Source organism: Peromyscus eremicus, chromosome 1 (assembly GCF_949786415.1).
Source record: "Peromyscus eremicus chromosome 1, PerEre_H2_v1, whole genome shotgun sequence".
Lineage (NCBI taxonomy): Eukaryota > Metazoa > Chordata > Mammalia > Rodentia > Cricetidae > Peromyscus > Peromyscus eremicus.
The window spans coordinates 32297031-32319687 of record NC_081416.1 but is presented as its reverse complement, the minus strand read 5'-3'; the positions used below and the strand labels follow the sequence as shown (position 1 = coordinate 32319687).

The 22657-nt window shown below is 42.4% G+C and overlaps 1 protein-coding gene across 1 annotated transcript in view; it reads left to right on the top strand.

Moving 5' to 3' along the window:
• The first annotated feature begins 5132 nt into the window (after nucleotides 1-5132).
• Il33 (interleukin 33) overlaps nucleotides 5133-22657 on the top strand; it is a 35739-nt gene continuing 18214 nt past the window's right edge. The window contains exon 1 of the mRNA XM_059259106.1: nucleotides 5133-5281. The gene's annotated coding sequence lies outside the window, so the exon portion shown is untranslated. The remainder of the gene's footprint in view (nucleotides 5282-22657) is intronic.

Sequence of the window (22657 nt, the reverse complement as noted above, 5' to 3'; positions counted from 1 at the left end):
CATCTTTGGTTCTCTGGCTTAGCTACGGATGTGGGACACTGGGAGTCTGCTAACACATCCATCTTCTCATCGAGGGACTCCAGCTGAAGGATCAGTCACTCTTGGAATAGATCAGATGGGAGAAAGGTCAAAGCCTTCCTTTGCTGACCTCCCTCGTTACCAGGTCTCTGTAGGCTGGTAGATTCCCGTTCTGATCTGTAAATCCCTTCCTGGAACTATGCTTCCCAGGCACAGCCTCTGCTCCTAGTTTATGATTCTTGAGAGGAATGAAACCATAGCAAAACCTCAAACTTAGTCTAATGAGCCTGGTGGGGGACTCGTAACCTTTAGACATGTAAGATAATAAACATGTTCTTTTCAGCCATTGGGTTTGCGGTAAGTCCCTATGACACCAATAAGAAAGTGATTCCTTTCCAGTTTTAGGTGGAGGAAATTGTAAGCCTTGGCAGACATACCCTTGAGGTTACTACATCAAAGAGAAAAACACCTACAACTCCCTCAAGTAATTTAACACCTACTTAAAACCAGCACAGCACTATGATAACACTATTTACTGCGTTCTTGAAAATGAGTGAATTGGGGCTGGAGAGATGGCTCAGCAGTTAAGAATAATGCATTTAAATGCAGCTCTTGCAGAGGATGCAGCACCCACGTGGTGGCTCCCAGTCACCTGTAACTCCAGTTCCAGAGAATCTGATGCCCCTTGTGACCTCCACAGGCTCCTGCACACTGGTGCACATACATGCACTCACATGCACACACATGTACATCAAATATTTTTAATAAATAAGAACATAATGAAATTTTACACAGTCTATAAAACAGTAAGACTGACTGATAATCAAACAATAGAGCGTGTACGGGAAATAAGTGAATGTGATTATGAATTAGGAAAGTTAGAAATGCCTCTGCATAAGTAGGCTATTGTGGAATATTAGTTTAAGATATGTTGCATTCATTTATGTTGTGGAATAGTTGTTTAATGATGAAAAGATGTGTTGGATTCTTTTATGTTGCATTTGTTTAACTCTGTGAAGCTGTGTTACTTGGCCTGTTAAAACACCTAATTTGTCTAAAAAAGAGCTGAACAGCCAATAGCTAGGCAGGAGAGAGGGACAGGTAGGGCTGGCAGATAGAGAAAATAAATAGGAGGAGAAATCTTGGCTAGAGAGAAGAGAGGGGAGTGATAAAAGAGGAGAGGAGGATGCCAGGAGCCAGCTACCCAACCACACAGCCAGCCATGGAGTAAGAAGGAAAGATATATACAGATATAGATATATAGATAAATATATAGATAGAGATAGATATAGATATATAGAGATAGGGAGGGAGGGAGAGAGAGAGAGAGAGAGGTAAAATGCCCAGAGGCAAAATGTAGTTAGAGAGAAACAGAATAATTTAAGTTAGAAAAACTGACTAGAAACAAGCCAAGCTAAGGCTGGGCATTCATACATAAGAATAAGTCTCTATGTATTTATTTGCGAAGTGGGTGGCTGGCCCCCAAAGAGTTAAAAAAAAAAAAAAAAACAACCAACTACAGTGGGTGGGATGGGTAAGCAATCAAATCAGACAAGAGAGTCAGGGTCCTGTAGTGAGGATGAACTTGCCCCAAACAGCTTTACACTAACAAGAGACCAGGAGGGAAGATCAGACTGGCTGGCTCAGAAGCTGTGCCTATAGCCAGAGCACACCAAAGCACAGATCCTTACTCGTCAACACACTCAGTCCAGCAACCCACCAAGAAGTCAGGCTTCGGGTGTCATTTCACTTCTACCTTCTCTTGGCCTGTGATGTGCCACAGCATTCTGGGATCAAATCCTGAAATGGCTGCCTCTCTCAGAACTTCCCTTAGTTATGGGACACAGTAGGGCATCCTGATGGACTTCCTCTCCCAGAACTTCCCTTAGTTGTGGGACACAGTAGGGCATCCTGATGGACTTCCTCTCTCAGAACTTCCCTTAGTTGTAGAACACAGTAGGGCATCCTGATGGACTTCCTCTCTCAGAACTTCCCTTAGTTGTGGGACACAGTAGGGCATCCTGATAGATGGGCAGGTTTTCCATTTCTTCTGCAGAACTCTAGGGTCTTGAAGCCTCCCCAGACTAGAGGACTTGAAGCAACAGTGATCGTCCCTTCAGCTATAGGGACGCTACACCCACAGGTCAGCATACTGGCAGGTTTTGGTTAAGATTGTATCTTAGGGCCTGGGGTGGTGGCACACATCTTTATTCCCCAGCGGGGGGCAGAACTCTGTGAGTTCAGGCCAGACTCCATCTAAAAAAAAAAAGAAAAAAGAAAAAAAAAAAGAAAATCTTAGAAAATGTTTCTGGCTCTTAGAAAGTCTGAGAACTAAGGCTGGCTAATGTTGTCAGATGCACACAGACTCTTCCCCGGGCCAGTGCTGTCTGAGGTCTAACTAAAAAGAGACGAGGGATTTGACATCAAGTGTCTGCCGAGGCAAGACAGAAAGTTGGGAAAAGTTAAATGAATGTGGGGGGGGGGGGGGCCCTTTGTTTCATTTGGATCTGGTTTGCGATTCTGATTGGTGAAAATAAAGTATTCAAACACAACTAAAAACCATGTTATGAAGATTGCCTACAGGGAAATGCTCACTTTTCTAAGAAACTCCCCTTAAAAAAGAGTGCCAAATAGCAAACCATGTTCACTCAGAGCCTAAATGCAATGTGACCTTTGAGTTGACCCTAACAGGCACCCATAGACCTGAATGGTATAACTCATAAACCACCACATAATTTCATTTACAAAAGGAAATTTCTTCTGCAAAGAGCAACTAGCCAACTGGCCCATGTTTTAAACTTAGCTTCACAACGTTAAATTTTTACTGAAGTTTTAAACTTTGCTTCATCTTTGACCCTGGTTGGAAATTGGACTCGAAGCAATTTGACTTTAAAAGCTATAAAAATCATACACAACTATTTTCAAGTCACATCTGCCTCTATATCTAAAATGCATGCTATCTCTCTTTTCCTTCCTAATAAATCCAACTTTGCTTTGTGATGGCTCAGCCTGAACTTCTTTTCTACAGCATAAACCAGGATCCCAACCACAGGTAGGTTGGGTCCCTAAGTGCCCCGAAGAAGTTCTTAAATCTCTTCAGATTAGGGTCGCATCACCAGACTAGTCTCCTGCTACCACTAATAGCCCCTATTTCTGAGGATTGTGGTTTGTGGGTCATCGTTTCAGGCCCTAATGTGGAGAACAAAGAGAGGGACTTTGAGGCATGTCTGTGACTTCCACAAAGCAAACACTGGGCTAATCAGTGAACTTGGCACCATCCATTTTGGTAGCAACACTTTCTTTTCTAGCCACATTTCTCGTCACAGCCAAAAGGGAGCTGGCAAGGATGTTGGGAATGATATCAAGCATTAGCTTGACATCTTCCCAAGATGGGTAGCTGTCTGATGGTCACTAACCTATGATTCAGTAGGTTGAAGCCTGCCTGGTGAATTAGGCTTACCAAGAGCCCTTCTACTGGAAGCCATCTCCATTCTCTTCATGGACTTTTCATTGTTCATTAGGGAGCAGACCTGAAAAGATTTCACTGTTTCCTTAAGGAGTACAGAAAGTGCACTGAAAATTTATTTTTAGAATTAAGTTGTAGGACATGTAATTTCCTCTTCCTCCTAAGTGGGGAGGGTAGACATTCTGAGAATGTCCTCCATCTTTCCTTCAGCTTCTCTCTCCCCCATCCTTCCATCCAGTCACGTCTTTTCACAGAACTGAAGGTATCGTGACCTGGCGTTCTGGTTCCTTTCTTAAAACATGCCAGCCCGCACTCTCCACCACATAGCACATGTTTCACCACTTGCCACCAGACAGTGCACATTCCTCCGAGCTCATCCAGCCTGGCATGCTGACATCTGAGGCTCTGACTGGCTGTCACTAGGGATCTGTTCCTGGTGCTACTTAGTGGCTGAGGGAAAGGTCCCTTTGAAGGGGCAAGGAAGTTGGCTGTGGAGACCTACAAAGGTTTCCTAGTGAGATCTGAGCTTGCTTTACCCAGCAGGGCTGCATTAGAGGATTGCTTGACCACGTACATGGTTACAAGGTGATTGGAAAGATCTGCACTTAGCTGTGCTGGGGGAGGGGGGGGGTCTTTTGCTCCACCCCTTGGCATTTCTATAAATAGCCCTTTAGAAGAGACAGAAGGGACTGGCCAGTGGATAAGGATCCAGGCCCTCCCAAGGCTATCCTGTGTTTCTATCTGTTTCTCTCCCCTCTATCATTCTGATATCTCTATCCCTCTCTTTTCAGGAGTACCCTGTCGTGAAATGTGGGAGCCAGTCTCCCAGCTGGGCTCCCACACTTGGCTCTCCTTCAACTCCAGATCAGCCTCTTTGCAATGACATTTCTGTCAAACCACTGGTGTTTGCTTTCTTTTCTATTATCATTATCATTATTATTGCTAGCTTAATTACTCTGTGGCTGGGGTGTGGAGGCAGATGAGCTATGAGGAGATACATGGAGCTCTGAGAGCTCTTATTTTCAGATAAGCTACATATTTCTGATATGCAACAGGGAATGACTTGATTATAAAAGAATCTGAAAGAAAAATGTGGCATCTTAATGAAGATTTCAAAATAAGCCAGTGGCAAAAGTGAAATATGAAAACCAAAAGCTTGCCAATACAAAGAGTGCTGGAGGTAACACTTGGGGGTTTAACTTAGAAGTTAGGAATTCATGAGCCCAATGGTGAAGGGTTGGGGAGAGGCAGAGGAAGAACTGGGGCCTGAAGATGGGAGGAGGGCTACATGTGAGATAATTCTGGCACGAGTCTGGAGAAGGGGTGAGCGGTGGGGGGAACACATAAAACCCATCATTGGTAATTAAAATTTACAGTCAAGACAGAGAAGAGCTGGTGTGGTGACCTTGTAGTTCCAGCCCTGGAGGCTAACTCAGGATGATCCTGAATTAAGGGCCTAGGTCAGACAGCAAGACCTTGTCCCTCACCTCCTTCCCCCCTCCCCCACCCCACCCCTACCCCACCACATACACAAATCAACATATAAAGAAAAGGCAGGAGGGGAGGCAGAGATCCGGTGACTCTCAGAGAATACCAGCAGCAATGTTGACAAGAACAATGCCACTAGCTTTTCCAAAAGAAGCGAGAAAAATTGGCCCAAATCCTACCTCCCACATCTCCCTTCTAAGACTGTCTGGTTCTCTGCCAAATCCTGGGCAATAAAAAAGAAGCCCAGATGCTCTGCACAGAGGAGAAGCTGCAGCTGCTGAAGAGAGAAATCCGGACAAGATCATTGAGGTAAGAGTGAGACGAAATCGTGCGGAAATTTTTAGTCCGGTTTTGCAAAGAAAAACTTAGAACTGCAGAGCTCCCCCTCCCTATTTGTTTCTGAGAAGGAAATCATGAAAAACAGCTGCTACCAACTCATAATGCCATTTGCTTTCCTTTCAGTCAGTTTAAAATTATTAATAAATTGCCTGATTAGACAATGTTAGCATTTAAGTCCCTACCCACCATGAAACTTCACCAAGCAGGATGGTAACTCGACTTTCTACTTTCATGCTTAGTGATTGCATACAAGTGACTCTCAGTAGAAGGAAGATCACAGATAAACAGATTAGAGCATTTGTAGGGGAAAATAAAAGAAGGTGCTGATTACCTACATGGACACATTCTAAAAACGTTCTACATTTTGATACTATTCACCTGAGAGACTCTCTTCTGAAGGCTGCTTGTCCTTCATGACACTCCTTCCTCCTTATACTTTTCTCTACTTTACCTCTCTGTAAATCAGTGGTCCTCAACCTTCCTAATAATGTTGCCACCCTTTAAGACAGTCGGGATGACCCCCAACCATAAAATTATTTCGTTGCCACTTCATAAATATAATTTTGCTACTGCTATGAAATCTGATATGCAGCATGTCTGATATACCTCTGTGAAAGGGTCGGTTGACCCCCCAAAGGGGTTGTGACCCACAGGTTGAGAAATCGCTCCAGATGCATGTATGCCCTTCAGATTGTTTTAGTAAAGAATACAGCACGAAGTGCCCTATGCTGGAGTCACACAGGAGCCAGAGACTGCACGTGCCTGCCTGCTTCTCATCATCCCTGACTGATACTGTGGTCCAGCGCTGGGCCCAACACCCTGGACAACTGCTTTTCATGTTTGTCTTTCAAATACCTGAGGCTCCCCTTCTGGTTCCCTCCCAGATGATGCACAGTGCTATGTTGCAAACATCTCAGAATCCTCTGATTTTTCAGACGGGGGGGGGGGGGGGGCGGGGGGGCGGCCAAATCTTGTCACACAGTGAGAGAGTTCCCTTAAACAGTTAAGCATGCCGTGCAGATTGCTCTATGGTTTTCTAGCTTGAGGTTCACATTGTCCCCATTCTTCTCTGAGAGGTTCTGCGATCTCTCATGCAAAGGTGAGTAGTAACTTCTGACTTCCTCAGGATTCTTTGGATCCCTGTTAACTTGCAGTATATACTTCACATTTACAGAGAAAACGATTTTATGATAAACTTTAACTTTCATGTACAGGTTGAGATAGAGTTGAAAATGAATTTTTTTTTTAACATAAGAAGTGAGGACTTTTCTTTGGGTCTGCCAAGGGTTACAGGAAAAGAGCTTTGTGAGCAGCTTGTAAGGGAACTGGAGTATCAATTGTCAAAAGTTACATTCCATCCACAAATCAAGTCATCAAAAGAAAATGCTATAAAGGGGGCAGTGCTTTGAGGAGATAAACATGTGACTGGGAATATTACTGCTGAGGAAGTCTAATAATATGGCATTTGTTTGGTTTTTAACAAGTGTGACTTTGCCAAAAATCAATGCATCTTTTATGCAACAGTTGACTTTTTTTGCAATCACTGTGAGTCTAAGGGTAGGGGGCAGAATTTCCCCTTGGTGCATCAGTTTGCAGAAGAGACAGTTAGACACTACAGGATCAAATGTGACCTCCTTCAGCAGTAGGAAGGAATCACAGTTCCATGGAACAATGCAAAAAGATGGTTGGTTCAGACTTCAGGAAATTGTGGTAGAACCTCTTGTCTCATCCATTCCTTACCACTTCTCTGGTGTGGGTGTGCAAAGGGAACTTCTTTTTTGTTCGTTTTGTAGTGCTGTGACTCAAACCCAAGGCTTTGGACATACTGGGTAAACACCCTGCCACTGAACTCTCTCTCCAGCCTACTGCAGGCACTTGTTGTTTTTCTGTTGGCCCAGAGCCTGCATTGTGACCCGCTGCTGTTTGAGCCAGCAAATGTGGCTCCACAGTTACTGGCTTCCTTCTCTGGCAGCAACCGGGCCACTCAGGCCTGGCGGAAGTTCTGTTCCCACAGGCACTGGCTATGTCACTGCTGCCAAATACAGCTTTTAATTAAATCCCTATCATTCTATTTATTAATAAGACTCGGGAGTCAGAGGCTGGGGTGAAAACCTGCTAGCTCAGAGAGGTTGAGTAGCAACTAGCTGACCTTCTCTCTTTGCCGGTGTCTCTGAAAGAGAGCATTCTTCTGCTCAGCCAAAACAAAAGAACCCATGCTAACCTAAGGCCCTCCCTACTACTTCTTGTGCATCTCTTTATCATCTTATAGACACCCTATGACTCTCTATGATTACTTTCTGTCAACTAGTCGCTAACTTGGCCTGCAGACCCAAGGTTGATTTTATTTAATTAACGCAAACACAAACTCGAGGTTCACAATGTGATTGAATATCCCACAAAAGGCACGTCTAAGGTAACACTCTTACAAGGCAGGTAGATCTCAAGATGAGAGGAGACCAAAGGGTGTGGGAAGCTTGGGGCACTTTCTCCTTGCTGCAGACTCCCGGAACATACTGCTTTTGCCATTGGTAGGTTATACCCCTGAGGGTGTTTTTCTTTTTGTTTAGGGGAAGCATGATGTAGGGTAATGAAAAAAAAAAGCCACAGTTTCCAGTGGCAGCTTCAAGTCCATCATCTAGCTATCGTTTATTAGCTATGTGAATTTGGATCTTACTCAACATCCCTGAACCTGATTTTGGCCCCTCTGGTGTGAAATGTGAAACAAAACAAAACCATCAAATAAACATCACTAAAACCCTACTCAGGAGAAGTTATGTGACTGGCTCCACAAGTTGGAAGTGATCATCAGAGATTATATTCCCTCTCTGAGCATCTACTAAATGTGAGATTATCTTGAGTTACCCTGTCTTTGCGGTACCTCTGTGGCATAAGTGTTACCATAGTGATTTGTGAAGCCAAGAAAGTGAGTTGGAAAGACTGTACCTACCCTAAACAGCAAAGTTGATAAATTTTAGATCGGGGATTAAAATCCAAGGCTAAGTTTCATTAAGAAAAAAAAAAGTAAGCATGGTTCTAAACCAACTTCATTGATGTCTCTAAGCCTCTCTGGGGAGGAACACCTTTGATTCAAAATTCCCATAATTTTCAAATATAAAATATTAGTGAAAAAACATTAGAGTCTTCCGCCTATTTGGTCAAAGTTGCATGCACTGTTACCTGAGGGAAAGGTTTCCATCACCTCTTCTCTATTTCTTATGCTATTCCTGTTGCTATGAATAAGATGGATCCACCCACAAATTTGGCTAGGTGTTTTACTGTTTACCTCTAATTCCTCTACACTTTCAACACCTCATAAATCAAATGATTACAAAAAAAAATTCCTCAGCAGTTTGAGTTCATCTGAGAATGCACTAAAAAAAATATAATCGGAAGACTGTTTTGCTCATTAATTCCCATGGAATCCTAATAGGGACCGGATATTTTTGTGAGGAGTTTAACAGAACTTGGTAGTTGTGTATGGTTACACTGCTCAATCTCAACCAGTTTTAGCTTGTTGACTTGTTAATGACAGATATTTAAGAAATGATATTTAAGCAAGTTATATTTTCTTTTGTTCATATACGTGTGTGTGTGTGTGTGTGTGTGTGTGTGTGTGTGTGTGTCAGAAGACAACTCTGTAGGGTCTTTTCTTTCCTTCCACCTTTGTGTGGGTTCTGGGGATTGAACTCAGGTCCTTGGATTTGCATAGTAAATGCTTTAACCAGCTGAGCTCTCTTAACAGCCCCACCCCACCCTTTTACCTTTTTAAAGAAAGTTTTGGTTTTTTGAGACACAGTCTCATACTGTACCCCAGGCTAGCTTGGAACCCCCCAGACTAGCCTTGAACTCATGGCAATCCTCCAGCCTCAGCCTCTCAAGTGCTAGTATTACAAGTATAAGCCACCATGCATGTTTTGTTTCGTTTTGTTTTTCATAAAGGATGATATGCTTTTCGTCTCTTGTTCTCACAACCAAACAGAACTTCTTCAAATCTGAATTTATTAGTTCTAGATTTTTCCTCCCTGGGGTTGTATTTTCTGTTATCTTTTATGCATACATTGTATATGACCTGTCCGTGTTCACACCAATCATATTCAAAAATACTTCGTAGCCTGGTGTGGTGGAGCATGCGTGTAATCAAAGCACTGGAGAGGCAGAGGCAGGCAGATCTCTGTAAGTTCTTCCCAGGTCTACATAGCAAATTCCAGGCCAGCCAGGCATCCATAATGACAGCCTGTCTCAAAACAAAAGCAAAACCACACTTCATCAGATCTCTATATAACATCTTCATATTGGCAAATTATTACTAGTGGTGCTAAGCTTTCATGAACACTAATTCTTTCAAATATTGTTTGAAAGTTTCAGCCAGTGAAATTGGTACCAATATTCTGACTTAGTGACAGTCTTTAGCTTCCTGCTTTGACTTCCATAACAAAACGTCCCTATTATTGGAATGGATATATAGATTCTTTTTTATTAAAAAAGGCACATTTTTTCTCCACTAATCTAAGAGTATATATTGTGGAAACATCCTAATTTTCATTATGTAGTGGACATTTAATATAATAAACTGGGCGCTCTTAACTCAATGAATACAAACAGCTTAACTGTTTGGAGAGTGCCATGCCTAGGATGTGACAATCAGGCTGAGCATCTGACTGTTATCCTCTTCATTATATCAAGTGGAAGCCTTTCTCCTCAGTGTCAGACCCATGAGAGCAGACTCGGATACAGATGCATTAAGGCCATTAGTATTCTGATACAACAGGGGAACATCTTCTCTGTGTTAGCTTTGAGAAGAGATGTACTTAAAAGTCTTTTCCCCTTGTAGTTTTCACAGCAAACCCAGTAACTAGGTCAGGAAGACCAAGCCTGCTAAGGGTCCCATTTAAAGCCACGGAGGCAGGGATCCGCAGAAAGCTGTTGCAGCCTGTGAAGTCTGTCACACCATACTGGTGCACCTTCAGACCTCTAAGTGGTATTTCTGTTAACGTGTAATGCATCATCACTAGACTGTGGGATGAAGTAGCCAAGGTGTGGATTGATGCTTCGTTCACTGGCTCCCTCATTATCTACGGGTGGAAAGCCCCTAGACTTTCAGCTTTCACATGTCTGATCATTAGCTAATATTCAGTACACGATGCTGTTCATTAGTCTCACCTCTGAGAAGACCAATGTTCAACAGTCTTTTTCGCTTAACGTTTTCACTTCAGCCCAACTTCTAGTAACCAAGACAGAGCCCACTGTGAATCCTGTGTAAAAACAATGAAAACAGATGGCTAAGAGGCAGCTGGAGATGCCCAAGAAGGGGGACAAGCAGAAGTGAGAGCCAGTCTTACACAATTAAGTCTATGAAACCTGGCAGCTGAACGCCAGTGCTGGGAGGGACTCTTGTTTTGGCTTTTGACTGTGCCAGCTGGCGTGGGAAGGTGTGGCAGTGAATGCATTGTGAAACACGGAGCTGTGCAGAGTCTCTAACGGCCTCCTCTACAACGTGAGTGTTTCTGTTGCCCTCCAATGAGGACATCACAAACACAAGAGAAAACCCATAAAAGCTACACTAGAAGTGATGATAGCCTTTGTACACCGGAGACCTTTCCTGTATCTATTGATACATTTAAATTAACTTTAGAATAAAGGTGATATGAAATCATATTTTAATCAGAAAACATCTTGTAGTTTTGTCTTTTGAATGCCACTGTGAACTTGAAGTTTCATGATTGTTTTGGCTAGGTCATTTTAGTTAGCTATTCTTTTGAGTCAAATTGCTGTAATTGACAAGTTGTTCTGCTTAATTTTTAAAGTGCTGATGTTGGGTTTTATTTATTTATAATTTTTATTTTATTTTATACTTGGTTTTTCTTTTTTTATTTTATAATTAATTTAATTTTACATGTCAGCCACAGATTCCCCTGTCTTCCCTCCTCCCACCCCCACCCTTCCCCCAATCCTCCCCCCATTTCCACCTCCTCCAAGGCAAGGACTCCCCTGGGGATTTAGTTCAGCCTGGTAGATTCAGTTGAGGCAGGTCCAGTCCCCTCCTCCCTCCACCTAGGCTGAGCAAAGTGTCCCAGCATAGGCCCTAGGTTCCAAAAAGCCAGCCCATGCACTAAGGACAGGTCCCGTATTCTTGGTTTTTTAAGACAGGGTTTCCTTGGATAGCCTTGGCTATCCTGGAACTAGCTCTGTAGACCAGACTGCCTCACACTCACAGAGATCCACCAGCCTCAGCCTCCCAAGTGCTGGGATTAAAGGTGTGCGCCACCACCACACAGCTGTTGGGCTTTTTTTTTTTTTCCTAAGGTGCATTTCATTTTATTTTATGGTCTGAGTGGTTGTCTGCCTGTGTGTATGTGTACTGCGTGTATGACTTGTACCGGTGGAGGCCTGAAGAGGGACATCGTATCCCTTGGAACTGGAGTCAAAGATAGTTGTGACATGCTGTGTAGCTACTGGGAATCAAACCCAGGTCCTCTTCGAGAGCAACCAGTGCTCTTAACCACTGAGTCACATCTCCTGCCCTTAATGTTGGTTGTATTTACAATTTTTCTTTTAACTTGGGAGTTATATTAGCTCCTGAGGGAAATGGATGTCTGTTCAACAGCTCAGTGTATGAAGCAAATGTTTAACTGAAGCTTTTATGTTAGGAAACATTTCATACATTAAAAACCAATACATATGTAAATGTAAATTCTGAAGAAAAAATCCAGTACAATGTATTTGCTACTCAGCATAAAAAAGAATGCTGCTGGGACCAGTCAGATGACTCAGTGGGAGAAGGTTCCTGCCACACATGCCTGACAACCGAGTTCAACCTCTGGAAGTTACGTAGAAAGTTGGATGTGGTGGTTCCAAAATGTAATCCTAGCAGTTTTAGGGATAGATGGGAAGTGGATACAGGAGAGTGTTTGCTTATGCGACACAGAGGTAGACACAGGAAGACCCTGCCTCAGAATCAAGGTGGGAAGAGAGAACTGGCTCCCGAAAGTTGTTCTCTGACCTTTACAAGCACACTGTGGCGCACACACACACACACACACACACACACACACACACACACAATTTAAAAATAGTAACACAACATTTTTTAACAACAACAAAAAAATGTTTCCAATACTTTAAAAAGTCCTCCCATTCGATGATCTGAAAAGATCCTCTTTCTCCCCTGAGGAAGTGAGTTTCATGTTCATCACTCCCTGTTTACCCTCATGGCTGTGTGAAATTTGATTTTCAAAGTCTATTTTAGGGCGAGGGCAGGTTGTTGCTATGAAGGCTAGACTGGTCCTTAAATTCATGATTCTCCTGTTTGAGCCCCCTCAAGTGCTGGGACTACAGGGACCATCATCTCCAGCTCAAAGTCTTGAAAAGTCATTCTGTCATTATCTGTTCATCTGTAACTACAACATGCTTGATTTATACACGTATGATACCTATAATCATTTTTATATAAACATATATATACATACACTTTTTTTTGGTGAATATGCTGACATGTTATTTTACTATCCCATAAGAACAAAGGGATACTACTCACCACACAGGAGTATAACTTCTGCAGACGGTCCAGGTGAAGTTCCTTTCCCATTCCATTGGTCAGATCTGGGTCACATGTCTATGCTTATGTGGACACTGGGATCTTATATCGTTGTGGTGGTGGCGGTGGTGGCATTCTTTGTTCCTGTTTTGTTGTTGTTTCTTTTGAGATAGGGTCTTGCTTTGTAGCCCAGGATGGCCTGGAGCTCACTATGAAGCCCATGTTCACATCAAACCCATGACACTCTTCTTGCCTTAGACTCTCAAGAGCAGGGGTTACAGGAATGATGCATCATATCTGGCTGAGACCCACTGTTGACTGATTAAAAAATGAGATTGCCGCTGGGCAGTGGTGGCGCACGCCTTTAATCCCAGCACTTGGGAGGCAGAGCCAGGCGGATCTCTGTGAGTTCAAGGCCAGCCTGGTCTACTGAGAGAGATCCAGGAAAGGCGCAAAGCTACACAGAAAAACTCTGTCTCGAAAAAACCAAAAAAAATAAAAAATAAAAAAAAAATAAGATTGCCATGAATGATGTATATTTGAAAAGAGATTTTTTTTCTCAAAAACAAAATTTATCTCTGTAACTCTCAAAATCAACTAATTTATCTGAGAAATTCTAATGATTGCAAGCACACATGTATGTACATGTGTATGCACACGTGTGTGTGTGTGTGTGTGTGTGTGTGTGTGTGTGTGTGTGTGTGTACATGCACACGGAGGCCAGGGGTATCCAGTGCTATCACTTTCTCTGCCTGATGCCCTGACATGAGGTCTCTCACTGAACCTAGAGTGATGCTGGAGCCACAAGTCCCAGTGATCCTCCTGCCTCTGTCCCCCAAGGTGCTGGAGTTACAGGCACACACGCGGCCTCACCTGGCCTTTTACATGGCTGCTGGGGATTCAAACTCAGGTCCTCACGTGTTTGCACAACAGGAGTTCTCATCCACTGAGCCATGTCTAGCCTTGCTTTTTGTTTTTGTTTTGTTTTGTTTTCTTTCTGGTTTTTTGAGACAAGGTTTCTCTGTGTAGCTTTGGAGCCTTTATCTGGAACTTATTCTGTAGCCCAAGCTGGCCTCAAACTCACAGAGATCCACCTGCCTCTGCCTTCTGAGTGCTGGGATTAAAGGCATGTGCCACCACCACCCAGTGCTTTTTGTTTTTTAAAGACTTCATGTCTACACCTAAGAAGGGCAGCTGAAGCCTTTGAAAGCTGCTCCAAGGACTCTGCCATAGCCTTGTAGACACCTCAGCTGTCCCCTTTAATATGATCACCTTTCAGTTCTTTAAGGACAGAAAACTTAGTGTTTAATCAAGTGTATCAGAAGCTCATCTTCGGTCAAACAGAAGAGAGGATTTTGTCTTTTCTGTCAACAACTATTTCCTAACATTGGTTCAGGTAGTTTATTTAAATTTAAAATTTATTTTTAAGTTACTTAATCCTTGTTAACTAAATAACAATTCTTAAGAATTACTTTAATTTTTCTTATCAATTCTGACCAAGAAAACTGTGAGTGTAGAATCCATGTATTTTAGAATCCACTGATGGTCTCACTCCCTTAACAAAAAAGAAGCTGGCATTTTATTGGTTTTTAACAAATATACAGAATATGGCACAAAATTAAACAAATTGTATGTTTAATGAACTGTCATGAACTACACAAACCTCTGTAATTATGTAAACAATCAGAAGACTACTGGACCCCAGAAGTCTCCTCATTCACCCCTCTAATATTCCATCTCAAAGGCAAACATTATCATGTTTCCCAATGTCATACATGGTCCTCTGTGCATGATCATGCTTCCGTCAGTGACAGACCACATCAGCAGTCCCATAAGATTATAGTGCTGATATGGCTCATGAGCCATCCCAGGTTGTGTAACTACACCGTGTAATCGTCACACAACGATGTATTTCTCAGAATGTGTCCCCATCATTAAGCAATGCGTAACTGTAATTCACATGCAGTTTTGAACAATATGTCCTGCTTTTCCCTCAACATCTGTGTTTCTAAGACACAGTTTTGTTGTTTGTTCAGGTTTTAACTTCACATAACTGATTAGAATTTCCCAAAATAAATGCAGCATAGCATATCTGTTACAAGGCAGATGGACGTGTGTGCTATTCCCTACTTAGAGGTGGATGGCCAGGACCGCTCAGAGCATTCCCTGGGTACCTTCTGGTGAACACTTCTGTGTCTCAGTATTGAGTGCGTACCTTCCAGTGGAACTTCTGGACCAAAGATGTGCATTTGTTGAGGCTTAAAGGGAAATACCACGTTGTTTTCCATAGTGGCAGTAGCAAATTAACACTTCTACTAATTATACATAAAAATTCCAGATCTACCTCAAACTTGTCTGTGCTTGTGGTTTTTTTTTTCTATTTTTCTCATTTTAATTATTCTGATACCTCACCGGGAAACATGCTCTGCCAGTCTGAAGAAATATTGTTTGTTTGGTTTTTTCCCCACCCCAGACTTGCATTAAAAACACTTTAGGGGGAAAAAATGCAAGTCTCCCCTATCATTGGAGTCTGGGGACAGAGCAATCCTCTGCCATGACCTAGTTGCAAAGCAATGTTAATAAGTGAAGAAAACATTAGTAAAAGAAGCAAGCTCTCACATTGTACTTGTGTTTCGGAGGAAAAAACAGTTGATCAAGAGCACTTTTAAAAATGTTCTCCTGCTGGGTGTGCCAGCATAGGGTCTTAACCCCAGCACTTGGGAGGTGGAAACCGGAGGGCTGAAAGTCACCCTGGGCCACACAGTGAGATCCTGTCATAACCCCTTGCTCCAATGTTCTGCTTTAATAGAATTTTTTTATTTTTTAAGAAGAGGGTCACAGGGCTGCAGGATTTCCATGACAGGGGGCAGCAACAGGATGTCCAGGAAGAGTCAGTCCCAGTGACGGCCCAGAATCGATGGTGTGACAGAGACTAGGGTCCTGGAACCAGACCAACCATTCTTTGCGATGAATGCCTGCACGTAAAAATGTACAGATAAAGGGGTTTACTGCGTGACTCACTGGGTCACACTGCAGCTTTCATAACGAGATTTTCCCTTTCTCTCTGCCCCCTTTTTTCTTGTTTTTTTTTCTCTTAAATTTTATTTTGTTTTATTCTGGGTGGGGAGGGAGATAGGTGGGATCGGGAGGCATGATGTGAAAGACACAAAGAATAAATAAAAAGAAAGCTTTAAAAAAGGAGGTTATCTAATCCCACAATTTAAAAAACAAGAACAATGAATTTTTTTGTTTTGTTTTGTTTTGTTTTCTTTGAGACAGGGTTTTTCTGTGTAGCTTTGTGCCTTTCCTGGAACTCACTCTGTAGCCCAGGCTGGCCTCAAACTCATAGAGATCCGCCTGGCTCTGCCTCCCAAGTGCTGGAATTAAAGGCATGTACCACCACTGCCCGGCAAGAACAATGAATTTTTAGACTTTTGAAGGTATTATACATTAAGAAAATTTAGTTAGGATATTGTTGAGTCGTTACAAATCAATCATAATCTGTCCCACTAATTTTCTTAGTTAATAACACTGTTGAAGTGGTGTACAATTTAGTTAATAAATGATTTGCCTTGTTCACTTTATCACATGCGACACTGAAGCACCTCAAGCTATGGATTGGCAATGGAGGGAGTCTATCCAGGTAGCTAGCTTTCTCCCTCACATCCCACTGAGGACAATTCTTACCTCTTGATGGGCGTCAGAAGCCTGGGGATAACAAGTTCAGGCACTGGGGGAGAGAGATGCTGAGTATTTACGAACATGGGCTGCACTTACAAAGGACCTGGCTTGGGTTCCCAGCACCCGTATGACATATCACAACTGTCTATAACTTCAGTCCCAGGGATCTGATGCCCTCTTCTGGCTTCCACAGGCACTGCATGCATGTGATGCACATTAATCTCAGGCACTGTACATGTGTGGTGCACATAAAACAGACACAAAATGATAAATCTTTTCTTAAAAGTTCAGGCAAAGCAAATTTTTGAAACTTTCTTTTAATTAATTAGCAAGCACTTTACTAAACAGCAATTGACTTCCCTTCTTGAAAACACACACACACTTATATCCGAATATACATACATATTTGTTTTATTTTGAAACAGTGTCTCTCTATGTGACCCAGACTGGCCTAGAACTCACGATGTAGTTCATGCTAGCCTTGAATTTGTGGTAATCCTCTTGCCTAAACCTCCTGAGTGCTGGGGTCACAGATGTGAACTAACCTGCCTGGCTTGAAAACCCAGACATGCATTTGATATATATGAAAACTCTTTAAATGGAGTTGGTACATTTCCACCTGGGCAATTTTGCTTTTGTATCTACTGTTTTGAGCATCCTTCTTTGGGTCTTAAACATTAAAGTCTAGAATCTTCTTTCCTCATTTCTGTAAACACATGCCTCACCCTTTCCCAAACTCCTCTTGTTGGTTCTTATTGTTTTCTAAGGTTTCATATGCCTTTCAATGACATCTACGGGTGCATAGGGTCTGTTCTAGAAGCGTCTTGGAGCATCCTGTGCACCAAATGGAGTTAGGGATACTTTTACTGTCTCTAAACATAACCCTGTAGTGTCTGGAGAAAAACGAACTTGTTTTTAGTGTTTTGTGTAACTGAGAAATGCTGCCGACTCAAACAAGCCTGCTCCTTTACGGGAGAATCAATTTAAAGAGACAGTGAACTTTACTTGAGGTTGAGCTCCCAAATCCAACGTGTTACAGTCTGGAAAATTTCATGCTTCCCTTAAAAAATAAACAGCAAACAAGCTGACGGAAGTCAGGGCCCTGCCATAAAAGTTATTCTAGCTAGGATCTGGAATCATGCATGCTGCAGAACCCATCTAAGGCTTTGGAATTTCGGTACTGTTTCCAGGCTTACATTAGTGAGCAACTTTTCATCCTCAGTTAGGCAATCTCTTTGGACTGTATTGCTGCCAACTGCAAATGTTTTCAAACCTGGAGGGATATCTCTGTGGTAAATTAGCTGAGAACTAGAAATAAATTGTCATGAGTGCATATGATACTTTCTCTTTGTGAATAAGCAGTGTGATACATTTTGAAGTCACTGTTCCTTATTCTTGTAAACTGTCTTTTTTTGTGTGGGCCTATGGTATAAACATTTTAGACAGCAAGCCACACCAGTTCTAAAATGAGCTGCAGTGAAACAAATTGGATTTTCCCTACCTCAGAGAGTTGATTGATTCGAAAGCCATGCCCTTGCCCTGTCTATTAATTTCTCAGCAAAGCCTTCTATACACTGAGATCTCTGTCTGTCCTCGGCTGCCTTCCCCCCAAACGTTGTGCCAAACTTTCTGTGCCTGAGCTCTAAACACGTGTCTACGATCTTCCTCTTCCATCTACATACCTTCTTGCACACAAGGAGGAAGCAAGTCAAGGCCGCATTCCCTTCCACCACGAACAGGGTGAACAGCAGAGCAGTCTTCCTGGAGACTAGCAATGCGGTCAGTGATTAAATCCCATACACGGAACAGGAATAGCACCAAAAACAAAACAAAAACCCTCCCTGGTAGACTGAATTGTAATTTTCCTCACATTTTGTTTTTTCTTTGCTGTTGTTTAACATGATAAAACAATACCAGGAGGATGGGAGCAAAATATTCACAACAATTGCCCTTTGAGTTGAGTTGAACGACCCGAGTTCTGGTCCTGGTCCAGCAGACTCCAGCTCACTGTCACATGCCTCACCAGTAAAACAAGGTGTTTGAGGCCATCCCTGTAGTCTCAGTGGTGTTTAATAGATGGCAGAGAACTTCTGCAAACATCTGGTGTCAACCTTAAGGTTCTGGGGCTAACGTAAGACATAAATCATCCACCCAGAAGCCTATGGCAAACTCTGTTTTTGTTCATACGAATATTTTCTTTGTCTTCCAGAACTAACATTATAATCTCCTTTTTTAATGTTCATCAGTTTCACTAATAATAAATCAAGATATGAGCCATGCAGCGGTGGCACACACCTTTAATCCCAGCACTCGGGAGGCAGAGGCACATAGATCTCTGTGAGTTCGAGGCCAGCCTGGTCTACAGAGCCAGTTCCAGGACAGCCAGGGCTATGCAGAGAAACTCTGTCTTGAAAAAAGACAAAACAACAGCAGCAAAAACAACAAATCAAGACACGGAGTCCTTCCTCCCGCTCCTCTCCTGCTCAAGATCCTTCGGAATCTTTGGATCTGTGAATTGTTATCTTTAAAAAGCTCTGAAAAGTTCTCATCTAGTCTATCCTCAATATTGCTCCTTTGGACACACAGTCAACTGTCTCATTTACCTTCCAAATTTCCTACCCTCTTTTTCACATTTCCCATCTGTTTGTATCTCTGGACATATCTGAACCAATACTTTTACACCTTTCCTGGGTAATGGACTTGCTTCACCTGTGTCTAATCTGCTGCTTAGCTGACACAGTGTTAGTTTTAGTGCTATGTTTTTATTTCAAGGTTCCAAATTCCTATTTTCTATTTCTTTGAGAATACTTGATAAACAGATTAAAACCAGTTATTTCACATGACTTTCCAGATTGTTCCAATGAATGAAGTCTTTGCTCTCAGCTCCTTTTCTCCATGAGTTCTCACCCTCATAAGAACTCTTACTTACTTTGTGGATTTGGACTGTAAACTATTCATTTGCTCTGAAACTCCTATGGAATAGCTGGTGGTTTTTAGTCTGGCTAATGTCTTTAAACTCTGTGTTTGCTGTTCCCATTTGTTTTAGGATACTGTTTTACTAAAACTGCTTTAGATTTAATTCTCTAGTTCAGTAGTTAGGAAGCGCAGGGTCAGTATGATGACTGAGTATACACTCATGTGGGGCCTGACTTGTTAGAAGACAAATTCTCAAAGGGATGTGGTTGAGACAGGCTTCCTAGCTGTTCTCTTAGTGTTCTGCCTTTATCTATTTCAATCCTTCTTCTGCTCCGAGTGCAGCCCCTTGAGAGCGCTTGTTCTAGGCACCAACTTCCTGTGAGAAGTGCCACCTTAGGCATATCCTGGGCCTTTCCTCCAACCTTGGCCCTTCGTGTAACTTTCTAGCTTTTCTCTGGGACATGAAGGACAGTTTTAGAAAAGAACTGAGCTTGCCTGCTTGCCATTGATCTGGACACCAGAGCCCAGACCGGCCTCAAATTCAAGGTCTTCTGGCTCTGTCTCCCAGAGTTCTGGGATTACTGTTGTGCACCACCACATGCAAACTTTGATTTTCTTTCTTTCTTATGTGTTTTTTTTTTGTTTTTTTGTTTTTTTTTTGTTTTTTTTTTTGTTTTGTTTTTTTTTTTTTTGAGACAGGGTTTCTCTGTGTAGCTTTGAGCCTTTCCTGGAACTCGCTTTGTAGACCAGGCTGGCCTCGAACTCAAAGAGATCCATCCACCTGCCTCTGGCTCCTGAGTGCTGGGATTAAAGGTGTGCGTCACCACTACCCGGCTTGATTTTCTTTCTTGTTTGTTTTTATGTGTATGAATGTTTTGTTTGCATGTATGTATATGTACTACATACACACCTGGTGCCCCTGGAGACCAGAGGAGTGTTGGGTCCCCAGGAACTGGAGTTACTGACAGTTGTGTGCCAATGTGTGGGAACTGGGAACTGACCCAGATCCTCTCCAAAGGCAGTATGTGCTCTTAACCACCAAGCCATCTCCCCAGGCCTATTCCTTTTAACCTTTTAGTTTCAGCATTCTTGTCAGGAAGGTTTCCATGGTAACTATTCACCATTGTGCTGGAAACAATTTTGTGCCTAATTGCATTTATATTGACCAAACACAAATTTAAACTTAGAAACCATGCTTTTATTAATAAATCAATGATTTTGCTTCTTTGTTTATCTACTAGGGTTCTACGAAATGTTACTTTTTTCAGAAAAGGAGTCTTTGTCTTGAAATGTTTTGAGAGTTCCCTCTTCTAACTATAGCATATAGATTTCTCTTTACTATAGAGTTAAATCTGCTCTCTATGGAGACCAGATCCCATGATCCTCTGAATCTTGAGTGTGACCTTCACTCATGGGGTCAAATAATACAGATGACATTGATCTAATGTTACATCTCCAAACTTCTAGTTTTTGTTTTCTTAGCAGCAAAACCCTTTGCTACCTAGAAAAGCATAAGCTCAGAATGGAAGAGGAAGTTTGCTGGGATGTGAGGGTGGTGAGGGAGATCTGGAACGCAGCAGGACTGAGTCACTCCACCCATTTCCTTAAAGTGTTTGCTTGGGCTTTTAGCCTTTGTACCTTGGGTCAATTACTTACATATCTGTGCTTCGTTTTCTTCATCTGTTTAAGACAGAGTATAGTACCACCCTGGTGAGACTGCCCTGATGACCAAGTTAACTATGTAAAGCACTTAGCAAAGTACTTGTCACACAATATTTATTCAAGTGTTAATTATATATATTATATATTTAACAACGTAAAACACACTTGTCACACGGTACTTATTCAAGTGTTAATTATATTTATATTGTGCAGATTTTAAAATGTGTTCCTGGTTGGGTATTGAAAAAGAGAAAATGAATGAAACAAACAAACAAAACTATATTCATTGGATATTTCATGTTTATTTGGATATTTTTGTAAGTCATTTATGTATTTATTTGTTAAGTTTTATTTAAAACCTATTCTAAATGTAGAAGAAAAACTGGCTCTACCCCTGAGAGTTAAACTAAAGCCAAAGGTCTATTTGTCGCACACACCCTTCGTGCCATCACACACAGCTTTCTTCTGGCACCGCCAGCTTTCTGAAGACATAAAAACAAAATGAAGCAAACACCACTTCAGACTTGCCTGCCTCATCCTGTGTGCAGGAGCTAATAGTGGATGTAAGAGGACCAGGACGGCATCCTTAGGGTGAACAAGGGGCAGGGGCAGGTACGCAAGGGGATTCTGGGAGACAGGAAGCAATGCACACGTTGTGAAATGCACTCACCTCACTTTGAAGATGGGAAATCTAATAGAGACACTGAAAGACCCAAGAAAGGGAAGCAGCACATTGGAGGAGAGAGAGATTCAAAATCACTACAGAATTAACGTACCCACCACATAGGGAACATCCGAAATATATAAAGTATCAGGTGGGGTATTGGTGAAATTATTAAGGGCACTCCATGTAGTTAAAAGGGAGGTTTATTTAGTGGCGTAACTTACAAATGAAGGGATAGGTAGGTTGCAGGGTCTGGGGAAGACGTAGCGCAGTCCGGCGGTGTTCTCTGGAAAACTCTGCTCGGTCTACCTCCAGCGTCCAGAGTCCAGGAACCAAGCGAGGTGGTGCATCCAGATCTTGGGTCTTCAGGGTCCTCTCTTGGCCCCGCCTTGGAGGCGTGACAGTTACTAAAGCCTCAATGGGGGTTGGAACTTCCAGATCAAAGCTGGAATGGCTACCCACTACAGTGGGGTTCCAGAGGAAGAAGAGAAATAAAGGGACATTCTGAACTGAATACTTTGAATGGTCTATCTAAGATCACAGAGCATTGGCCAGCCAGCCAGCAGGTCAGCTACTTTAAATACTCTAGGAAGAATTGTTACCCAAGAACAGTCTGAGTTCCATTAGGCTAAGATGTATGTAAATCATCACTCCATAGGTCAAAAATAGCAGAAATGCCAGTTTGTACATCTCTACCCGGAGTTCCATCTGCCCTGCTCTGTAGACTTTTGGAGTTTGAGTGGTGTTCTATGTATCTTCAGCAGGTTGATACCTGCCTTCAGTGGTTCATGGAGATTTTGCAAGCACTGATCCAAACTACAGCATATGTACTAAGTACCTGCAATGCATAGTTCCCTGAAAAAATGATGATGACGCCAGCACAGCCCTG